The following is a 24,277-nucleotide window of genomic DNA, read 5'->3' on the forward strand; positions in this document are numbered from 1 at the left end:
TGTTGGGAAGGGTGTCATACACCGCTATATGCTCCCCTGAGGCAAACTGGGCTACCACTGTTGTAGCTGGTCCTTGACATCCTGGATACTGACTCTGGAAGTTGATGTCCGACCTAGTACCACACAGGTTCTGTTATAGAAAGATCTTGGGACCTGGCTGGCAACAGGAGTCCCTCAGTATCAAGCAGAGCATTATCCTATTGGAAAATGGCACTACGAGATCGTAATAACAAGTAAGACATGAGGATGCAGGATGTACGTCAGCCACTACCAGCCGTCATCTGAAGTCATACCCGATGAATCCGCACACCGTGTCGGCAGGGGTGGCATCGCTGTGGTTCTCTAAATCACCAGAAGAATGGGACCTCCATCCAGATCGCCGCCGTATTCGCCGACACCAGTCATCCGGCGTACTGCAGAACCGCAATTCACAGCTGAACACAATAAGACACCATCAGGATGCTATAGGCCTTATAAGAACTCTAAAAACAGACAGTACTAATGCACCTTTCTATTTGTCGCAGAGAATTCCAACTCCAGTCATTTACATACCCGCCGGTGGTGTGCACGATTTCTCGGTCACGGGACCAGTCTGTGTTTCGTGCTGACGGCAGTATAACTATGCGACAGTAATTACATAGACCGGTTGCTGCTTGTCTCCCACCAATGGTGTGGGATGACACAGGATGTTGGAGCGAGTCCAGTACTTGTTCTCCAATGGCAGTCGCAGATGTGAAGGGTTACGATGTGTTTGGTGCACAACACAGCGAACGTCCTTTGTTGTGGCCATATGTGGTCGACCAGATACTTTATGACGTGTATGCCAGCCATCACGTTCACATGACGTCGAACTTCGGGCCACTGTCACATCCGAATGGCCACAAATCTGGATACTGCATGATTCAACCAGCTGGCCAAATTAAGACCCACAATAAAATCCCTTCCACAGTCTGTCAGATTCTGACAACACTGTCTCACACAACAACGCGGCATCCCCGTGTCTTTTACAGTGATCACGCTACTCTGACGCTATTCACGTCCCTAATATAACCTACCGCGCGTGGTAACAGCACTAAACGTAAACAAAGCCAAGGCCATTGTTCTTGTCACAGAGAACTGCACCTTTAAATCATTTACACCATCGCCCATGGTGCGTACGTATATGAGGTTGAAATAACGTTCCACCATATCTTTTGGGTACTTCTTCTTCTTATTATTTTAAGGCAGCGTAATTTGACATTTGGATTCTTCGACAAGTACGACGCTACTACATGCAAACGTGTTCCAGCGATGCACTGAGAATGAATAAGCGAGATTGCAAACCGTTAAAGAGGCTGATAAAAACGACTCAGTCCGGAGAACATGTAGTTCGCTGACGGTTGGTAATTAATTTCGTTGGTCCGATCATAAAATAGGAAGTACAGTATGAACGAAAGGAAATGTTCCTATCAGTGGGACACCTAAAGAAAATGTGTAATAAAAGCCTCACAAATGTAGTAATAACATTATTTTCAGTGTAACTTGAACCTCATCTTTTACACTTCACTACAACAGACACAGAAGTCGTAAATAATCACGGTTAATGAAATGTTTGAAAAATAAAATCATCTGTCATTGGCCTAATCCAAGGCGACTGGTGTCATTCATTAGGCCAAGCAGTTTCCATGAGTGGGCAGTAGTGTATTAGCTTTTAATTGCTGTACACACCTAAATAAATGTCAACATATTTCATTTTTCATTTTAGGAGTTTTTTTTTGTCATCTGAAACCGAATAACATGTATTCGAAACCAGGTTTGCTAAAAGTAGAAACGTCACCATAAAAAGGGGGGAAGGGGGAAGCCTTTAATGAAAACCATTACTTAAATTTTATTGATAGTGGTCTACTTAAGCCTAGGTTGTCCTGATTCAAGGCAAATCGCAATGTTTCGGTTAACAATACGTAGTATGTGTCCACAGCACTTAAGCTTATATTTTGAATATGACAGAATGATATGAACTGGATGTAATTTCCAATGAGAGCTGCAGAACGTTAATCATTATTAGTATGTCAGTATGACGTTTGAATCACTAATACTAGACAATTACAAGTCCCCTGTGCAAATCCTATCTTTTTTCACTGTTGCTTTGTGTCTTCGTTAGCCGAGCGGTCTAAGGCGCTGCAGTCATGGACTGATCGGCTGGTCCCAGCGGAGGTTCGAGTCCTCCCCCGGGCATGGGTGTGTGTGTTTGTCCTTAGGATAATTTAGGTTAAGTAGTGTGTAAGCTTAGGACTGAAGACCTTAGCAGTTAAGTTCCATAGGATTTCACACACTTTTTTTGTGTATTCGGGGAACAACTCGTCAATAATATGGTGGATCTTTGGCAAAGCGGGGTATGCACATATTTTAATATCGACAGAGACATTGAGCGGCCCATCGAAGGAACTGGAGCGACGATAGTGTGCTCCATTAACGTAATGGAAAGTGAGGTTCCACAATTGATAGTTTCCACTACATTATCAGATTACGCAGTAAGAAGATCAGATCTATTTGACAGATGCTCAAATAGCGAGAGCGACTTTTCTAGACGAAGTATGTCACTGTATTTAGGGAGTACATACAATGACAGTTCTCACCGTACAAAGGTTGCGAAAATTTCTTGAACGCTTTAGTCCATGTCTTAAGTGAGAGAACATTTAAGCTCCTCAAGATACGAAGTAGCTTTAGAAATTCCCTTTTTTGAGTCATCAATCATCTACACCTACATCTAAGTCCACATAGATCCTCCGCAAGCCACTGTAAGGTGCGTGACGGAGACTATCCTGTACAATTACAGGGTTGTTACAAATGATTGAAGCGATTTGACAGCTCTACAATAACTTTATTATTTGAGATATTTTCACAATGCTTTGCACACACATCCAAAAACTCAAAAAGTTTTTTTAGGCATTCACAAATGTTCGATATGTGCCCCTTTAGTGATTCGGCAGACATCAAGCCGATAATCAAGTTCCTCCCACACTCGGCGCAGCATGTCCCCATCAATGAGTTCGAAAGCATCGTTGATGCGAGCTCGCAGTTCTGGCACGTTTCTTGGTAGAGGAGGTTTAAACACTGAATCTTTGACATAACCCCACAGAAAGTTAAGGCGGGAGAGCGTGGAGGCCATGACATGAATTGTTGATCATGATCTCCACCACGACCGATCCATCGGTTTTCCAATCTCCTGTTTAAGAAATGCTTCTGCTTTAGCCATTTTCCGTAAGATTTTCCAAACCGTCGGCTGTGGTACGTTTAGCTCCCTGCTTGCTTTATTTATCGACTTCAGCGGGCTACGCGTGAAACTTGCCCGCACGCGTTCAACCGTTTCTTCGCTCACTGCAGGCCGACCCGTTGATTTCCCCTTACAGAGGCATCCAGAAGCTTTAAACTGCGCATACCATCGCCGAATGGAGTTAGCAGTTGGTGGATCATTGTTGAACTTCGTCCTGAAGTGTCGTTGCACTGTTATGACTGACTGATGTGAGTGCATTTCAAGCACGACATACGCATTCTCGGCTCCTGTCGCCATTTTGTCTCACCGCGCTCTCGGGCGCTCTGGCGGCAGAAACCTGAAGTGCGGCTTCAGCCGAACAAAACTTTATATGAGTTTTTCTACGTATCTGTAGTGTGTCGTGATCATATGTCAATGATTGGAGCTACATTGAATTTATGAAATCGCTTCAATCATTTGTAATAGCCCTGTACTTGACATTTCCCCTCCTCTTCCACTTGGAAATAGAGAGAGGGAAAAACGACTGTCCATACGCCTCCATATGAGCACTAATTTCTCGTATCTTATCTCCGTGGTACTTTCGCGCGATTTATGTTGCCGGGAGCGGAATGCCTAGTCTCTAAATTTTCTCAAGAGTGTTTCACGAAAAGAATGCTGCCTTCCCACCAGGGATTCCCATCTGAGCTCCGGAAGCATCACCGTAACACTTACGTGTTGTTCGAAACCTTAAATAAGAAATATAGCAGCCCTCCTCTGAATTGCTTCGATCCCGTCCTTCAATCCTACCTGGCCCGCATCACAAACATTCGAGCAGTACTCAAGAATAGGTCGCACCAGCGTCTCACGTGCGGTCTCCCTTACAAGTGAACCACTCTCTCCTAAAATCCCGCCTATAAACAGAAGTCGACAATTCGCCTTCCCTACCACAATTTTCAGATGCTCATTCCACCTCATATCACTTTGCAACGCTAAGTCCAGATGTTTAAAGGACCTGACTGTGACAAGTGGGACACTATTAATACTCTGACTGACCATTACAGGTTTATTCTTCCTACTCATCCGCATTAACTTACATTTTTCCACACTTAGGGCTAGCTGCCATTCATTATAGCAACTGGAAGTTTTTTCTAATCCTTTATCTTCCTACAGTCACTCAACTTCGACGTACCACCTTGCACCATTGCATCATCGGCAAACAACCGCAGGCCGCTGTCTACCCTGCGAGTCAAATCATTCATGTCTATAGATAACAACAGCGGTCCTATCACACTTCCCTGCGGCATTCCTGACGATACCCCTGTCTCTGATGAATGCTCGTCGTCGAGGACAACATACTGAATTCTATTATTTAAGAAGTCTTCAAGCTTATAATCTATCTGTGAACTTATTCCATACGATCGCATCTTGGCTAACAGCCTGTAATGGGGCGCCGTGTCAAACGCTTTTCGGAAATCTAGACATATGGAATCTGCCTGTTGTCCTTCATCCATAGTTCTCAGTACATCATGTTAGAAAAGGAAAAGCTGAGTTTCGCACGAGCGATGCTGTCTAAAACCATGCCGAGTCGAGGACATAAGCTGCTAAGCCTCAAGAAAGTTGATTATATTCGAACTGAGAATGTGTTCAAGGATTCTGCAGAAAACAGAAGTTAGGGATACTGGTCTGTAATTTTGCGGATCCGTTCTTTTACCTTTCTTATATACTGGAGACACCTGCGCTTTTTTCCAGTCACTAGGGACTTTGTGCTGGGCGACAGATTCACGATAAATACAAGATAGATAAGGGGCAAATGCCGTAGAGTACGCTTTGTAAAATCGAACTGGTATTCCATCCGGACATCGTCATTTATTTGATTTCAAATCTTTAAGTCTTCTCTACGCCAGGTATGCTTATTTCTATGTCGTCCATACGGGAATCTGTCCGGTGGTCAAATGACCGTAAGTGTGTACGGTTCTCGTGCGCGAACGATTTCTTGAATGTGAAATTTAAAACTTTGGCTTTCGTTTTGCTGTCTTCAGCTACCACATCAGACTGGTCAAGATGCGACAGAATGGAGGCCTTAGACTTTTACATATGACCAGAATTTTCTCGTGTTCTTTGCCAGGTCTTTTGATAAGTCTGACTGGTTTGATGCGGCCCTACACGAATTCCTCTCTTGTGCCAATACTTTCATCTCAGAGCAACGCTTGCAACCTAAGTCCTCAATTAATTCTTAGATGTATTCCAAACTCTGTCTTCCTCTACAGTTTTTACCCTCTATAGCTCCCTCTATTACCATGGAAATTATTCCCTCATGTCTTAACATTATGTCCCATCACCCTGTCCCTTCTCCTTGTCAGTGTTTTCTACACACTCCTTTCCTCGGCGATTCTCCAGAGAACCTCCTCATTCCTTACCTTATAAGTCCACATAATTTTCAACATTCTTCTGTGCACCACATCTCGAATTCTTCAGTTCTTTTCTGTTCAGGTTTCCCCACAGTTCATGTTTCACTATCCAACAATGCTGTGCTCCAAACGCAAATTCTCACAAATTTCTTTCACAAATGAAGGCCTATGTCTGACTTTAGTAAACTTCTCTTGGCCAGGAATGCTCTCTTTGAAACCGCTAGCCTGCTTTTTATATCCTCCTTGCTCGGTCCATCATAGGTTATTTTCCCGCATAGGTAGCGGACTTCATTAACTTCGTCTACATCGTGATCCACAATTCTGAAGTTAAGTTTCTCACCGTTCTCATTTCTTTCTTCGATTTACTCTCAATCCATATTCCATACTCATTAAATTGTTCATTCCATTCAGCAGATACTCTAGTTCTTCTTCACTTTCACTAGGGATAGCAATAGCATCATCGGCGAATCTTATCATTAATATCCTTTCATCTTGAACTTTAACCCCACTTTTGAACCTTTACTTCCGTCATTGCTTCTTCGATGTATAAATCGATCAGTAGAGCCCAAAGACTACATCCCTGTCTTGCAACCATTTTAATCCGAGCACTTTGTCCTTGGCCATACGCCTTATTGTTCCTAATTTGTTCTTGTACAAATTGTGTGTTGCCCGTCTTTCCCTACAGCTTACCTTTATTTTTCTCAGAATTTCGAACATCTTGCACCATTTGACATCGTCGAACGCTTTTTCCAGGTCTACAAATTCTGTGAATGTGTCTCTATTTTTCTTCAGTCTCGCTTCCATTATCAGTGAACTGGCTCTCTGGTGTCTTTACCTTTCCTACGGCTAAGCTGACTGTCTTCTAACAGATCGTCGTTTTCTTTTCCATTCATGTGCATATTATTCTTGTCAACAACTTGAATACACGAGCTGTTAAATTGACACCCGTAGCATCCCGAAAATACAGAGAAACTCAGCGTCAGCATATGGAAAATCTGCAGTATAGTGCAATAAATCGCGTAAATTATGGATGATTGTCTTGAAACACTATTGCAGCCAAACAATGGGCATACTTAAGGTGTATTTTAACTCCGATTATACATGCATTCGTGTTTGAACTTCCCGATTTATCGGGTTATATGATACACAGGACATTAAGTTCTAAATATAAATGGCTCAATACTTCTTGCGCTCTCGTTTTTATGGTGACTCTTTGTGACTGCAGAGCCTCGTCACAGACGTACAGAGCTTCGCATTTTTCTTGGCCGGTGTATTGCTAGTACGTATCCCTTCACGGGCAGTTGCTCATGCAGAGCTAAATGCGTAACGACTGGAAAACAATAACAGCCGAATACTTCAGTAATAAGGACAACGCCTTCGCCTTGAAGCACGCAGTTGGGAACTATCTTTAGCTCTGCTTTTTCCAACGTTACGTTATGCTCGGACGGCCCTGCCCATCAGCCTTTAAACCTACAAAAAAGGTACCCCAGTCTTAATGGTGCGGTCGCACAAAGAGCTTGAATGCCATACAACAACACTCGAGATCGAAGTCTCCGTACACCGTAACATTCTTCTCCTTTTTTTAAATTCTTTTTCCCTCTTTAACCATGTCCACTCAAGGTCGTACTCACTAAGCACGAAATAAGCCAGGTGGCAGTCAAAAAGGAAAAGCTGTAGTCATGTAAGAATGTAATTATTTGGACACTTGGGTGCTAGGCAACTTGTGTCCCTAAGAAGCTGGAAAATCGATACGAGATGGTAGTCTGTAACGAGGGTGTCTCACAGCGTAGAGGGCAAGGGCTCGCATACTACTTCCATTCCCAAACCATGCTCTGGGTTCGAATATACGTAATAAAATTCCGTGAGACAGAAAAGCTTCTGCTATAAGCAAATCTGCATGATTTTAGAACGAATATATCTTTTTACACAAGACATTTTGCGAATCAGGATGAAGGGCAACAGACAGATTCCATTTTCATAGAATTCCGTAAAGCGTCCGAGCACCCGGGCTAACTTCCTACACCTGTGAATGGCTCGGAGACTTCTTAAGCAACAGGACCCAGTGCGTTACCCTGGACCAGCGAGTGTGTACCAGTGAGAGTGGTATTGTCAGGAGTGTCCCGGGGAAGCATGATAGAAGGGCCCTTAATCTCTATTAGCTGAAAAGCCTGGCGTTGCTCGGTTATTCATTCTGAATATTTCATATTAGTATCTTACACTTTCTGCACGCTGGGTACAGCTGCTTCACGTACCTACAATGCCATTTTCTAAACGTTCCCGTGTCAACGCTTCTTCACAGCTTTGTAGACAACTACTGATGTCGCCCACAGCCTTTTGCGCTTTGCAGTTGCAAGCTGTCAAAAGCGCTGCTCGGTGTCGGGCGTTTCCTTGAGCTAACTAACTCCGTCTTCAGGCCACGAGTGACCTACCGGGACCATCCGACCGCCGTGTCATCCTCAGTGGAGGATGCGGATAGGAGGGGCATGGGGTCAGCACACCACTTTCCAGGTCGTTACGATGGTATTCTTGACCGAAGCCGCTACTAGTCGGTCGAGTAGTTCCTCAATTGGCATCACGAGGCTGAGTGCACCCCGAAAAATGGCAACGGCGCATGGCGTCCTGGATGGTCACCCATCCAAGTGCCGACCACGCCCGACAGCGCTTAACTTCGGTGATCTCACGGGAACCGGTGTATCCACTGCGGCAAGGCCGTTGCCATATTTCCTTAAGCTAGCTGAATAAATGTATTAAATCTTCATACATGATACGGCATTTCAACGCAGTGTCTGTAACATATCTCTTAAACTATGTGCAGTACTATATTTGTGTAGGTACATTCAGTAGTATACGAGGTACGACAATGAAGTAATGAGACTGATGTGAAAAAAATGTTGCTTACCATTTTAGTCAAGTTCAGTGTTGTCTCCTTCAAAGTAATTCCCTTCTGATTGCACGCACTTTTTCCAGCGCTTCTCCCATTGATGGTAACATTACTGGAACTCGTCTTCTGTAATATCCTCCAAGACCCTCGTCACAGCTTTTTGGACATCTTGTGTTGTTTGAAAACGGTGTCCCTTGACCGCCTTTTTGACTCTTGGAAATAGAAAAAAGTCGCACGGAGCAATATCTGGTGAATAAGGTGGCTGTGGTAGTACTGAAATTTATTTTGAGGTTAAAAATTGCTGTACTGACAGAGCAGTATGGGATGTCGCATTATCGTGATGCAGAATCCAATTATCAGCAATATTGGCACGGGCACAAAGAACTCTTTTACAAAGTCTTTCTAAAATTCCTTTGTAGTACTATTGGTTAACTGTTTGAACAATTCCCTTGGAATCAAAGAAACACACAAGCATGATTTCACTTGTTCTTCAACATTCGTTCTGCCTTCACTAAACATTTTACGCCAACGAAAAACTTGATCTCTTCACGTAACATCCTCTCCAAAAGCCTTCTGAAGCTTACCTTAAGTTGTCGTCGCGTTTTCACCCAATTTAACGCAAAAAGAAATGGCATACCATTGCACAATATTATGCGGTTCCACTCCATGACGAGAGACACAAACACGTGTTAACTTATTACAGCACAACTCACGACTGATTGGTTGCATCGATGTGCTGCTTGGACTAGAAGCAGCTTATAGACCAAGGTCAAAGATATTGTGCCTACGCAAGCCTGCAGGGTTGCCACATCTTGCAAAGAAAATCACTCTCATTACTTCATTGTCGCACGTCGTATGTGGGTACTATCTGCGAAATATGCTGCGAATAGAGTTATTAGCAAAGAAAGAATAAATTTAAACGTCATGCATGATGCAGCAGTTTTCCGCGCATCTCAGTGTTTATGACTTCGTATCTTCTGATCTGTTCGTCACACAATGATATAATTTTGTAGGTACGTTCACCGGGATACGTGGGTACTGTCTGAAAAACATGTTGCGAATAGAGTTTGTAGCACAGAAGTTTTAAATTTAAACACCATGCTGAATGCGCCAGTTTTTCAGGCATCTCAGTGTTTATATCTCCTGAAGCATCTGTGGTACCGTGATATAATTTTGTAGGTACATTTAGCGGTATATGTGGAAGCTGTATGCGAAATTTATTGCGAATGGAGTTTGTAGCACAGAAGTAATAAATTTAAATGACATGTATTACATAGCAATTTTTCAAGGATCTCATTGTCTATCAATTGAAGGCGGACCTTTAGAATTACTGTGCCATGTCATTGTTTACGACGTCATATCTCCTGAACTATGGTAGGCAGGTGGCTCGTATCTCCACAGCGATTGTTGACTGACTATAAGGGGTTTGTGTACCAAGTTTAGTTGAAATTTATGCACTGGTTTAGGAGGAGCTGTGGAACACACACACACACACATTTTTATAGTAAGTATGGATTACGTAAGTGGTCTGACTGACAGGGTGAGCAGTAATCTGCGGCTGTTTGCTGACGACACTGATCACGTCGAGTGACTGTAAGGGGATGCAGGACGTGTAGAGAAAAATTCTGCTTGGTTTGATGAATGGCAGCTTGCTCTAAATGCAGATAAATTCAAGTTAATGCAGATGCTGTTTCGTACATTCAAGTCGATTAAATCAGAAGATCGACTTCGGCGTGTTAGTAGAATTTTAGGGTAAGTGTAGCTCATCTATAACGGAGACCGCATCTGGAATACCAATGCACCCATTCTTGAAAATCAGTAGAGTGTTAACGTTCCCAACGTGGTCGGAATGAAGGAAGACATCGAAGCGGTTCAGACGCGTGCTGCGACACGTGTTACTGCTAGGTTAGATCAACAAGCGAGAGATGTTTCGTGAACCGCGATGGCAATGCCTGGTGGGAAGGCGACGTTCTTTTCGCGGACCAGTATTGAGAAAATTGAAGAGAACGGCGTCTGCAGCCGACTGCAGAGCGATTTTACAACCACCAGCGTACACTTCGTGTAAGGACTGCAAAGACGAGAAATTAGTGCTCTTACGGAGCCATACAGACAGTCGCTTTCCCTTGTTGCATTTGCAAGTACAACATAAAGGGAACGACTAGTTGTGGTACAAGGCACCCTGTGCCTTGCACCGTATAGTGCCCTGCAGAGTATGTTTGTAGATGTAGATATAAACAGCGGTAATACTCCATTGACTTCACAACTTCTCAGTCGTAGAAGCCTACATCATTGCCAGATTCACATTACGACGTTCTATGATTGTGAATGCATTAGTTTGTTTATTACGTATTAGCAATTAGTTTATCTGACGAATGCAAAATCTTTGCTTTTATTTTTTGTACAGCTACATCTTTGTCAGTAAAGCTAAGCAATAGGTTAACAACACGATACCCCGTTGTTAGCGTTGTGGTCTTCAATCCGAAGACTGGCTTCATCAGCTATTCACGCTAGTCTGCCCTGTGTACGCCTCTTCATCTTTGAGCAACTGCTGCAACCTATATGCATGTCAAACTGCGTTCTGTATCCGCTGCTTGGTCTCCCTCTACAATTTTTATCGCCCTGCGTAAAGCCTTCCTCACACGGGCCGAGGCAGGCAACGCTGACGTGGACGCTGACGGGAAATCCAACCTCACGAAACGCAGCGCCAGGCGTCACATCGGACGTGCTCGTTAAAGTGATTTGCAGCTGAAGCGCTCTCCAACGGCAGCTATCGGCTGTATCTGTCTCTCAGACCATGCAGTTTGTTTACGAAAATAAATCCTAAGTTGGTTCAATTAAAACGCGCATTTCCTCCCTTGTCCATATAACGGTCATGTTGCTCTGCTTCTGGCATACATAAATAGCGACTTCAACACTCAAACAGGTTATAAGACAAAAAGAAAAGTTCCATGTCCAGTCAGAAAGGACATTAGCTTATAAAACTTTGCAGAGAGAGACTGCACTTATATTAACTTAACACTGAATATTACACAAAATTTATTGTTCATCGAGGTATGTTCCACACTTGCAAAAGCCATACACGTTTTGTTTCTTTTATTTATGAAGCATCTCCAGTTGCCTGTAATACATGTTTCCTTTTACATAGGCAATAAATGCATAACGTAGTAGTTAAAAGTATGTTAATATGTCACATTTTGTCACGTGACATTTCATTTTTTTTTCAGGTTAGAAACAACTTTATTTCTATTAATGTAATAAGAAAGTCGCAGAATCTTTTTAGAAATCACGAAGGTTAGAAGGAAATTTGATACACGAACATCTGAACTCGCTACACTTTGTTTTGTAATGGCGCTTCTATAAGCTGCGCTTTTCTCAACTTTATACAACAAACATGCTGCTATTTTAGTTACGATCTTCTGAAGACTTTAATCGCCATTACGTTATTAACAGATGTAACTGGTCTATCGCGGCTACTAGAAAGATTCCGTTCGAGGGCCGTACAGTCCACAATTAGTATGCCAATCAGCAAAATCGCCGTGAGCATTGAGGTTGTCATGCCACCGACGCACCAGGTTGAAAATACACGTTTGGCGAAACACAGTGTCATGCTGCGTGAAGAAGTTTGTAAGTACCTGCTGCACATTCTCATCCAACAGGAATCGCCGAGCCTTCACGGTCTTCTTCGAGGATCCCAAGGCGTGACGACAGCAAGGGGAGAGATCGGGACTATAGGGCGGGTTTTCGAGTGTCCCCCCCCCCCCCCCCCATGTTTAGCGTAACTTCTGCATTAAAACAATGCGATAAGGAGGTGTGACGTATCATGAAGCAGCAGCACCCTTTGTCACAGTTTCTCCGATCGTTTCGTGTTAATTGACGGCGTAATTTCTCCAGCATTGCGCAGTACGATTCCCCAGAGATGGAGACACCAGGTGCCTTGAAATCATTAAGCAATGGCCACCGCAAATCAAAGAACAGGGCACCATCACCATTCCAGCAGATGAGTGGTTCTTGAACTTCATGGTACGAGGGGACAGTCACGCTGCCCCAGAGACACTTCGCATTCTTCGATGGATATGTGTTTGTGCTTTGGCAGGCAAGAGAATAATAACAGCACATTGGTTCCGTTTGGACGAATTTCGTAATAACGCCGCTGTAGTTCACTTTTCCGCATTTACGGCACGCACTACGGAAAGGCACGAATGCCTGCTTAAATGTCGGTGCTCATACACCCACATCAGAGTTGCGCTACGATGCGTACACGTTGCAGCAACGACCTCAAACGGAAATTTTTTCATCGCTCCTTGTACGGGGTTTTTGTTTTGAAACTTGGACAACTAAATATCTCGAAAAAGACGCATCACACTTAAAATGTTCTTGGTGAAAAGTTAGTATCAGTAAAGGTGACAAGTGTTTGTGCTACATCCTCTCCTGAATGGGCGGGGTCAACTGTGTCAACTGTCTGTTTCAAAAGGGACCCACCCCCCTTTATATTCTTATATTGTAAACTCGGATCTACGCCAAAAAATGGGTACGGTTTACTTAAACCACTGTTGTCCATTCACGGTTGATCGAGCTGTGAATTGGCAGATGTCAAGTGTGCGTTCTCCTTCAATGAAGAAGTGGTGCATATGATTCTATATTTCATTTACAATGCAAATGTAAATCTTTGTTTTCTAAAGGTTGGTACTTGTCCTCGAAATCTACTTTAGTGTTGCAAATTTGACTGTAAACTACAGTACGGTTAGCTCTTTCCATGACTCGTTAGAAACTACGTTTAGCATGATCCAGGAACAACGACGTGGATGTAACAGTTATGTGTTCCCATCGCGATGATCGATTTCGTTGAGTCACCTTGCCTCTCACCGTTGGGGTGTTTGATTTCGGTGAGTATCCCTGGCGGGCGCGCATGTCACAGTCACTTCATGGACATTTCACATTATTGCTCTGGCTGTTGTTTGTATTCCGCCAGTAGCTGCTTAGCGACCAGAGCGAGAGCTACTGCGGTTGGCTAGCAACACACACAGTGCAGCCACTCTTATGACAGGGTTCGAGGGTGGCCACCGAAGCAATCCGATGGTTTCGTGACTCACAACAGTCAACGCAATAGCTGACAGAAAACTGCGTTACCATAGAGGTAGTGAAATGTCAATGTCTAGCCATATTATTTGCACTTTACGGTTACATTTGCAACACTCAAGTAATGTTTGAACATCAGTATCAAGTATTAACACACAATGGTTTAAATTTTACATCGTAAATGAAAGGTACGGAATCCAAAATTTTCGGGACTGGTGCTGCGATCTGGAAAGCAGGAGTAGTATATCTTTGCACCGATAGGTGGCGAGAGATGCCTCTCTGACGAGTCAGTGTGCTGAGTGGAATTCAGTTGGATGAACGTGTTGCGTGTCCACAGTGATTTCCGTAATACTCTGGTGTGTGGCGATTTTACGACGGATCCGCGAACAGAACAGCGCGTGTGTATCAAATTCTGTGCGAATTTCGGGAAAAGAGCTGCGGTTATGACCCAGAGACAACGCAACCATCGTCCCAGCGGAAGAGCCCGGGCTCTCCAAGACCCAAAAAAGCGAGCCAGATGAAGAGCAAAGTGGAGAGCATGATCATCGTCTTCTTTGATACCAGGCGAATTGTGCACAAAGAACTCGTCCCAACCAGCCAAACAGTGAATTCCGCGTACTGCTGTGACGTTTTGCGACGGCTCCGTGAAAACGTGCGGCGACGACGGCCCGAACTTTGGCTGCGAGGGAACTGGCTGCTGCATCACGACAACGCGCCCTGTCACACGTCCTTGCTCACCAGGACCTCTTTGGCAAAAAACAACATGGCGGTTGTATCCCACCCACTGTACTCGACAGATTTGGTACCTTGCGACTTCGTGCTATTCCCAAAACTGAAGCAAGTTGAAGGCCGTCGGTTAGACAGTTAAGAGAAGATTCAAGAGCATCGCTGGCGGTGATAAACACCCTCAAAGAACAGGACTTCCAGAAAACGTTTGACCAGTGGTAGAAGGGCTGGGACTGATGTGTAAGTGCGGATGGGAACTACTTCGAGGGTGATGGTGACCATGTGTCGCTTCCTCACCTCAAGAAGAGGTGATGTTTCGATTACAGAGCCATCCATCCACCACGAATGGATAACAGTAGTTTGAGTAAACCGTACGTATTTTTTGCAGTAGAATGGGAATATGCTATGAAAATTGGGGGGGGGGGGGGGGGAATCCCAATGGAAAACCCCGCCGACGCAGAAATGATGGTTACGAGGTGTCCAGTTGTATCACAGACAGATGACCCCTTTACTGATAACTTTTTACCAACAATTTTTTTCCGTACGATTCGTCGTTTTCGAGATATTTAGTTGCCTCAAGTTAAAACAGACGCCTTTTAAAATAAAATCTACCACGAACGACGCATTTTTAATGAGTCTCCATTTGCTGTTGCCTTAAAACAGCGTACTTTTACAACACCCGAGTTAAAAGACGATGGTTGTTGCGGGGAAGGAGACCAGACAGCGTGGTCATCGGTCTCATCGGATTAGGGAAGGATGGGGAAGGAAGTCGGCCGTGCCCTTTCAGAGGAACCATCCCGGCATTTGCCTGGAGTGATTTAGGGAAATCACGGAAAACCTAAATCAGGATGGCCGGACGCGGGATTGAACCGTCGTCCTCCCGAATGCGAGTCCAGTGTCTAACCATTGCGCCACCTCGCTCGGTTTAAAAGACGAAAACAACTAAATATTAAATGCTGTAACCAGTAATATTTCTTACAACAAATCGTACCAATGAGGACGCGTTTTCGAGGGATCGTCAATATGCCACTGCTTAGGAAAAGTATATATTCATAGGTTGCAAGTTACAAGATGAAACCCACCAAATATGGTCATCAACTGAAAACAACAAATACAGTATGGCAGGTAGAGAGTTCTGCTTGTGAAGCAGAGAGCTTTCTTGACTCTTATTGGTCCAGCCTTTCGTGGCGCGTTACCGAAACTAGGCAGAAGTTATTTTGTGTTTCACGAGAGGCAATGCCTCCTGAACTTGAATCAACCGGAAGTGACGTCACAAAACTCTTACATCTCCACGTCAACGTCGGCTAAGTCTTCCCGTGTGAGGAACGCTTAAGTACGTTTCCTAGTAGGAAATTCTTTCTTTTTAGCGTCCTCTTGCGCCGGAGTACTGCAAGACAGTGCGATATTTAGTCCAGTTGGAAGCCGTGAAAAGCTGATAGCCTGCACCTGGCGCTTGGCGACGGTTGTGAGAGTGAATGGAACGGACTGATTGGGTGGGGGCAGCAAAGAGAAGGCAAGAGAATGGAAGACAAGAGGCTGCTGGCGCCACGACAGGTGGTGAACGGATGCCTGGCAGCTGCCAGCGCTCACAGTCTCTGCCGGCGGCCGCCTTCACCTCCCGCCTAAGTGCCTCATCTCTTCTGCTCGCCGGCCGCCATATGACAGCCGTCACTCCCCACTTCCGGCGAGCATTTCTCCCACTGACGGACTGAGCGGAGGGGAGGGGCGTGTGTCGCCATGGAAACTCTTTGAACTGTAATTCTGCCGGCTTCCGCGGCCGGTGTCACTGAAATTTTTCTGGGTTGTTAGGTCGTATCGTTTTTCTTCTATACGAATGACGTTTCGACACATCCGCTGCAATCCTCTTCAGTATCTTGTCGTGCCAGCGATTAATTTAAGAGATACTCGGTCCCGGCCAATAAAAGTCTAAATAGGCCTTGATTTGAGAAAGAAATATCTCAGAATGTACGTCTGGAGCACAGCATTGTATGGTAGTGAAACATGGGCTGTAAGAGCAGAATCGAAGCATTTAAGATGCATTGCTACAAACGAATGTTGAAAAGTAGGCGGATTGATGAAGTTAGGAATGCGAAGGTTCTCCAAAGAATCAGCGAGGAAAGGCATACACTACTGGCCATTAAAATTGCTACAACACGAAGATGACATGCTACACACGCGAAATTCAACCGACTGGAAGAAGATGATGTGATATGCAAATGATTAGCTTTTCAGAGCATTCACACAAGTTGGCGCTGGTGGCGACACCTACAACGTGCTGACATGAGAAAAGTTTCCAACCGATTTCTCATACACAAACAGCAGTTGACCGGCCTTGCCTGGTGAAACGTTGTTGTGATGACTCGTGTAAGGAGGAGAAATGCGTACCATCACGTTTCCGACTTTGATAAAGGTCGGATTCTAGCCTATCACGAATGCGGTTTATCGTATCGCGACATTGCAGCTCGCGTTGGTCGACATCCAGTGACTGTTAGCAAAATATGGAATCGGTGGATTCAGGAGGGTAATACGGAACGCCGTGCTGGATCCCAACGGCCTCGTATCACTAACAGTCGAGATGGCAGGCATCTTATCCGCATGGCTGTAACGGATCGTGCAGCCACGTCTCGATCCCTGAGTCAGCAGATGGGGATGTTTGCAAGACAACAACCATCTGCACGAACAGTCCGACGACGTTTGCAGCTGCATGGACTATCAGCTCGGAGACCATGGCTGTATTTAAACTTGACGCTGCATCACAGACAGGAGCACCTGCGATGGTGTACTCAACGACGAACCTGAGTGCATGAATGGCAAAACGTCATTTTTTCGGATGAATCCAGGTTCTGTTTACAGCATCAAGATGGTCGCATCCGTGTTTGGCGACATCGCGGTGAACGCACATTGAAAGCGTGTATTCGTCATCGCCATACTGGCGTATCACCCGGCGTGATGATATGGGGTGCCATTGGTTACACGTCTCGGTCACCTTTTGTTCTCATTGACGGCACTTTGAACTGTGGACGTTACATTTCAGATGTGTTACGACCCGTGGCTCTACTCTTCATTTCATCCCAGCGAACCCCTACATTTCCGCAGGATAATGCACGAACGCATGTTGCAGGTCCCGTACGGGCCTTTCTGGATACAGAAAATTTTTGAGTACTGCCCTGGCCAGCACATTCTCCAGATCTCTAACCAACTGAAAACGTCTGGTCAATGGTGGCCGTGCAACTGGCTCGTCACAATACGCCAGTCACTACTCTTGATGAACAGTGTTATCGTGTGAAGCTCCATGGGCAGCTGTACCTGTATACCCCATCCAATCTCTGATTGAGTCAATGCCCAGGCGTACCAGGGCCGTTATTAAGGCCAGAGGTGGTTGTTCTGGGTACTGATTTCTCAGGATCTATGCACACAAATTGCGTGAAAATGTAATCAAAATGGCTCTGAGCACAATGGGACTTAACTTCCGAGGTCATCAGTCCCCTAGACTTAAACCTAACTAACCTAACGACATCACACACACCCATGCCCGAGGCGGGATTCGAACCTGCGACCGTGGCGGTCGCGCGGTTGCAGACTCTAGCGCCTAGAACCGCTCGGCCACTCAGGCCGGCGAAAATGTAATCACATGTCAGTTCCAGTATAATATATTTGTCCAATGAATACCCGTTTATCTTCTTCATTACTTCTTGGCGTAGAAATTTTAATGGCCAGTAGTGTATATGGAAAGCGCTGACGAGAAGATGAGACAGGATGACAGGACATTTGTTAAGACATCGTGGAATGGCTGCCATGGTACTAGTGGGAGCTATATAGCTCAAAACTGTGGAGGAAGACAGAGATTGTAATCGAGGACGTAGGCTACAAGTGCTACATGAAGAAGTTAGCACAGGAGAGGAATTCGTGCCGGTCGACATCAAATTAGTCAGAAGACTGACGACTAAAAAGAAAAAAAATCTAAAATATACAGATATCACAGAGATGAAAACAAACACCCACCCGGAGGGTCATGAAATACTATATCCGTACCAACAGAGTTGAAATATTGTCGTTTTTTCAAGTATTGTTTCTGACGGCTGTAGAACGCAGAAACCGTACATATTTGTGGGGATTCCTCGCTATAAATTGTCTCGGAGTCACTATCTTACGAGCCAAGTTCAGTGAGCAGTGCTCCGGATTTTTTTATGCGATGCATCCCATTTGATAAAGCAAACACTAGAAAAGACCGAATATGTATTGACAAGTTAGCATCTATTCGCGAAAATCTTATTATCTTGGCGAATTGTGACAGTAGACGAGATGTCTGTCTCCTTCATTCAGCATATGGCAAAGAAACATGCGAAATACGAAATGAAAATGTACGCAAGGTGCGGCGCGCGTACGAATTTATTGCTGGAAGCAAGTATGGGGATCTCTGTCGCGTAAAATTAGCCTTAAGCTGTAGTTGTGCGATTGGTTGATAAAATAAAACAGTAAAATCGTAGCATTAGTACGGACAACTCTATCTACAGTTATCCACTTCCAAAATACACTCCTGGAAATTGAAATAAGAACACCGTGAATTCATTGTCCCAGGAAGGGGAAACTTTATTGACACATTCCTGGGGTCAGATACATCACATGATCACACTGACAGAACCACAGGCACATAGACGCAGGCAACAGAGCATGCACAATGTCGGCACTAGTACAGTGTATATCCATCTTTCGCAGCAATGCAGGCTGCTATTCTCCCATGGAGACGATCGTAGAGATGCTGGATGTAGTCCTGTGGAACGGCTTGCCATGCCATTTCCACCTGGCGCCTCAGTTGGACCAGCGTTCGTGCTGGACGTGCAGACCGCGTGAGACGACGCTTCATCCAGTCCCAAACATGCTCAATGGGGGACAGATCCGGAGATCTTGCTGGCCAGGGTAGTTGACTTACACCTTCTAGAGCACGTTGGGTGGCACGGGATACATGCGGACGTGCATTGTCCTGTTGGAACAGCAAGTTCCCTTGCCGGTCTAGGAATGGTAGAACGATGGGTTCGATGACGGTTTGGATGTACCGTGCACTATTCAGTGTCCCCTCGACGATCACCAGTGGTGTACGGCCAGTGTAGGAGATCGCTCCCCACACCATGATGCCGGGTGTTGGCCCTGTGTGCCTCGGTCGTATGCAGTCCTGATTGTGGCGCTCACCTGCACGGCGCCAAACGCGCATACGACCATCATTGGCACCAAGGCAGAAGCGACTCTCATCGCTGAAGACGACACGTCTCCATTCGTCCCTCCATTCACGCCTGTCGCGACACCACTGGAGGCGGGCTGCACGATGTTGGGGCGTGAGCGGAAGACGGCCTAACGGTGTGCGGGACCGTAGCCCAGCTTCATGGAGACGGTTGCGAATGGTCCTCGCCGATACCCCAGGAGCAACAGTGTCCCTAATTTGCTGGGAAGTGGCGGTGCGGTCTCCTACGGCACTGCGTAGGATCCTACGGTCTTGGCGTGCATCCGTGCGTCGCTGCGGTCCGGTCCCAAATCGACGGGCACGTGCACCTTCCGCCGACCACTGGCGACAACATCGATGTACTGTGGAGACCTCACGCTCCACGTGTTGAGCAATTCGGCGGTACGTCCACCCGGCCTCCCGCATGCCCACTATACGCCCTCGCTCAAAGTCCGTCAACTGCACATACGGTTCACGTCCACGCTGTCGCGGCATGCTACCAGTGTTAAAGACTGCGATGGAGCTCCGTATGCCACGGCAAACTGGCTGACACTGACGGCGGCGGTGCACAAATGCTGCGCAGCTAGCGCCATTCGACGGCCAACACCGCGGTTCCTGGTGTGTCCGCTGTGCCGTGCGTGTGATCATTGCTTGTACAGCCCTCTCGCAGTGTCCGGAGCAAGTATGGTGGGTCTGACACACCGGTGTCAATGTGTTCTTTTTTCCATTTCCAGGAGTGTATTTGCTAGCAAACGGTTTGAAGTCCTTAGAAACCCTAAAAAAAAATATATATATATAAAGATTGGCTTATCAGCCGAATTTACTACTGAGCATTATAAATTTGTTCCTGGAAATTATGTTTGCGGGCAGAAAAACTTTCGTTTCCATGGCTAGAATAAAGAAGAGAGTCGTGGCGGCCATGCACGATACGAACAGTACGGGCAGCGACGCTGGAAAGCCTTATCAGATCGCAGACTACAATCCTACTACAGGAGGAGTGGACACTGTGGACCTGATGCGTGCAAAGTGCTCTACTTCAAGAATGAGAAGAATATGAACGATGGTCTTATTTTTTCTGCAACTTGATGATTCTGCAACAAATTCCTTTATGATTTTCGCGATAATTATCCTAATCTTAAAACTATTAGACCAAAATATACATTTAAATTGGTAATTAGGTCTCATGGAAGAAAATTTGAAGCACCAAGAAACACTGTGGAATCTTCCACAAGAATTTCAGTGTTTCTCGAAAAAATGCAAAGAACTTCCCCGCACCATGAGCTTCGGGTTCGAAAAGAGCCAGAATCTTCAATAGCTGTGTCACATAAATGTGAAGAGAACGTCTGAAAACCCACTTCACCAAGAAGTAACTCGCCATCAGTGTGCTGAAAAATAGATGTGTTAAGGCTGAAGGTTTGTAATTGAAATTTCCCACACTACAAACGTAAGATTGTTTTGCTTTTTGTATAATTATTGTCTTAGAAAATAGGGTTCTGATGCCAAGGTTCCTGAGAAAGACATTTTTTAGATGATTTATATTGCTTTGTAGGAAAAATTTGCTTTGATGTTTCTGTTTAGTATTCTCTCTTTTTGACATGTTTTCAAAGCGTGGTTCCTACAGAATGTCTGATGATGACCTCTTGTTATATCCTGAAGTTTTCATGATGTCCTTAAGTTTTTTCGTGCAATAAGTATTTTGATGTAATAACTTTTTTTTTAAACTTTCTGTCTTTAAAAATCACCTTTTCTTTAACATAAATAAATGATTTCTTGAAATCCTTGACTGATTTCATCCTATAGCTCGATATCATAACGCATGGACATTCAGAAACGAAAATCAACTCATAGCAGTGTAAATGACGTCGCGCCAAGGCGAACTTCGCTCGCTTCGAGCGAGCGTCTGAAGCTTAATAAGGCATATACGGGAAGAAAAAAGGAAACCCCGCACACACACACACACACACACACACACACACACACACACACACACACACAATAAACAAGTAGTGCCAGAACAGAAGCAAAGATGAGTAATGTCAGAGGTTATCGCTAGTGAATACTAATTACCAATGGGTGAGTAAGTAACATTAACTCTGTGCCCCTGTTATTTGACCAGCATTCGAAGCACAATTTCGGCAAAGACCTTCATCTCTTTTAATAAGGTCAATTCTTAATTTATTCTCAGTTTCTTCGTCTTAATAAAACTATTCAATAGCCGGAAGTGCACGCCAGAGAGTGTTGTTATATTCCATACGATGGCAGGTATCGAGGCAACTTTCAGCAGTAGTAGATCTGCTCGGCTGTTGTACGCCTGTGTGACGCTAATGATATGCACACTGGTCCTTCACGGCCCTGATACAACATGATACAATTGCGTTGAATACGATAGGCATCCGCCATTTGCAAACTGGTATCATCTCTCACAGACCGTAGAAGAGGGCCAATCCGAGATATACTGCCAATTCTGCTGAATATGTTACCCGCTTAAAGCCAAAATGCCGTAGACGTTGGTGTCAAAGAGTTATTTTAATTGCTTATCAAATTCAACATAAGTCGATACCACAACGCGCGTCTAATCTGCCTTTCACTATAACAATTCAGGCGGAAGCCGACTGCAAAGTGGGCATCGCACACATCTCTCTCATCGTAGCTACGCCCTGAAAATGACGATGTATCTACTTGTCGAATTACTACTGTTGTCGAAAATGTCACCCAGTTGCATTCCCGTGAATTGTTTCAACAGTTTCTACGCCGGGAGAAACTCAGGTTTCAGTTCCGGCCGTTTTACCAGTGTAGATGTCCTATGAAACAGCCGTACGCAGGTGTGTATCGATTCACAAGCCACAACCCAAGGGAATACGAACGGATTAAGAGAGACCAGTTGCACATGAGCGCCTACATGCTAACATTGCTGTTTTGGTTGGTGTTGCGTCTTCAGTCCGAAGACTGGTTTGAAGCAGCTCTTGTAAGTTGTCATGTCATTTTGATTTTTGTAAGTGATCGTTGCACACGTCAAAGGGAGAGCAAGTTATATTACTGTTAAACAATTTTTGGCCTTGTTGTGGCACAGTGTTTGCCTCTGCGCAGTCTGATACGTTCCTAGTTGAAGTGTGGTAGGCGATGGAGGTATTCAGCAGTGTGCTGTGTTGACTTGCGATTTTATCTGTTGTATTGTAAAGGACAGGAAGAACGAAGATGAATTACATATCGAAAGGCCATAAGAATATAAATTTGAATTTATCACGGTAAATGATGACAGCCAAAACAGTTGCAGGATAAAGATTTATTAAAATTCTTGACCACGGTTTCGGTATATACTTCATCAGAAGTAAAATATCTAAAATTACATCCTGCAATGGAGATTAATAAAACAATTGTGCCAAAGCCGTCGTCAGTAGTTACAACATCATCTCCATTTATACAACATGATTATGGACAGAGGATCGATGCGAACACAGCTTCGCATCAGTACGTCGCCTATGAACTATTTTGGGTAAAGTGTGTATTTTTCAGCTACAATTATAGCTAGTAATCTGTTTGTGTTTTATGAGTGCGACTCCGTTCCTATATTTAACAGCTATCTCAATTTGTAATGGAATGTTTACAAATTTCTATTTACAGGGTATTGACCTCTTTCATTTTCATTTTTTGACGGTCATTTTAAATAGTAATTAATGCTAATAGTTTCTGTGCTGTCCTGTTTCAGACTTTCCCGACGTAATAATTATTTCTGCGGTTTACGGGCGTAGCGAACGGATAATTTTGTGAAAGCTGCACAGTGTTTCACCGAGAAAGCTGCTCATCGTCGTCCGACGCTTACTGAGGTGTCGCTGTAGCCACTCGCCGATATATCGCATGCGCAGGCTCGCTAGAAAAGCGCATTAGCCAAGAGGAAGGCTATAACACCATCGTAGATGTATCATAGATGACGACATCCACTGTCCGCTAGGGAGAGACAAATATCCTTTCTTCCGCCTTTAAAGGAGCATTCGAAACAAATATAAGTAACGACCTGATTAATAGAGGTACGGGATAACAACTCAGAGGTATGAGAACCAGCACTGGAGGGGGGGGGGGCGCAATAAGGCATCGTCGGTCGCAGATGACTGAAACCCAGTCAACACAGACGGAGAATGGGAATTCACAAACTTAATAAACTGGGCGCCAACACAGCCTGCGCTCGCGCTGGGCCGTGATTTGCGGCCGAGCTCTTCCCTCGTCGCGCATGCGTAGACCGTGGCCCGTGTCTCCGGCAGGGGGCACTGGATGTCGCCGTGCTCTATGATTCGTCTACGATAACTTGATAGCCCCACCCCTTGGCGCTTGCGCTTCTCTAGCGAGCCAGCACACACTGCGTATTGCCGAGCGGCTGCAGCGACACGTCAGTAAGAACCTGATGATGACGGTCAGCTGTCCCCTAGAAATATTGTGTATCTATGACAACATTATTCGACGCGACGCCCGTAAAACACTGAAGTAGTTTATCTGCTATGTGTACGTTCCATCCAGAATTGACATAGCGACGTTTTCCAACTTGAACTGGAGCAAAGAAGTAAATAAATAAATGAAAATAAAAAAATTAACATTTCTGTTTGTAGGTATAAACACACACATACTGTATGTTTAACTTCGTACGTCAGCTTAACGAGCTGGAAGTGGTTGTGAGAGCTGCAAAAAGGAACACTTTTCTCTCTGAGACGCTGGGGCGATGTTGGCTGCATGCAAATTGTTACGGCAGC

The 24,277-nt window shown here is 44.8% G+C and overlaps 1 protein-coding gene and 1 pseudogene across 1 annotated transcript in view; both read right to left on the reverse strand.

Moving 5' to 3' along the window:
* Nucleotides 1-24,277, reverse strand: part of LOC126095576 (uncharacterized) — a gene marked incomplete at its 3' end in the record, with an annotated part of 182,393 nt that overhangs the window by 67,479 nt on the left and 90,637 nt on the right. The window lies entirely within an intron of this gene.
* On the reverse strand, nucleotides 8,240-8,357 carry LOC126095821 (5S ribosomal RNA; annotated as a pseudogene).

This window comes from Schistocerca cancellata, chromosome 8 (assembly GCF_023864275.1).
Source record: "Schistocerca cancellata isolate TAMUIC-IGC-003103 chromosome 8, iqSchCanc2.1, whole genome shotgun sequence".
NCBI classification, from domain to species: domain Eukaryota; kingdom Metazoa; phylum Arthropoda; class Insecta; order Orthoptera; family Acrididae; genus Schistocerca; species Schistocerca cancellata.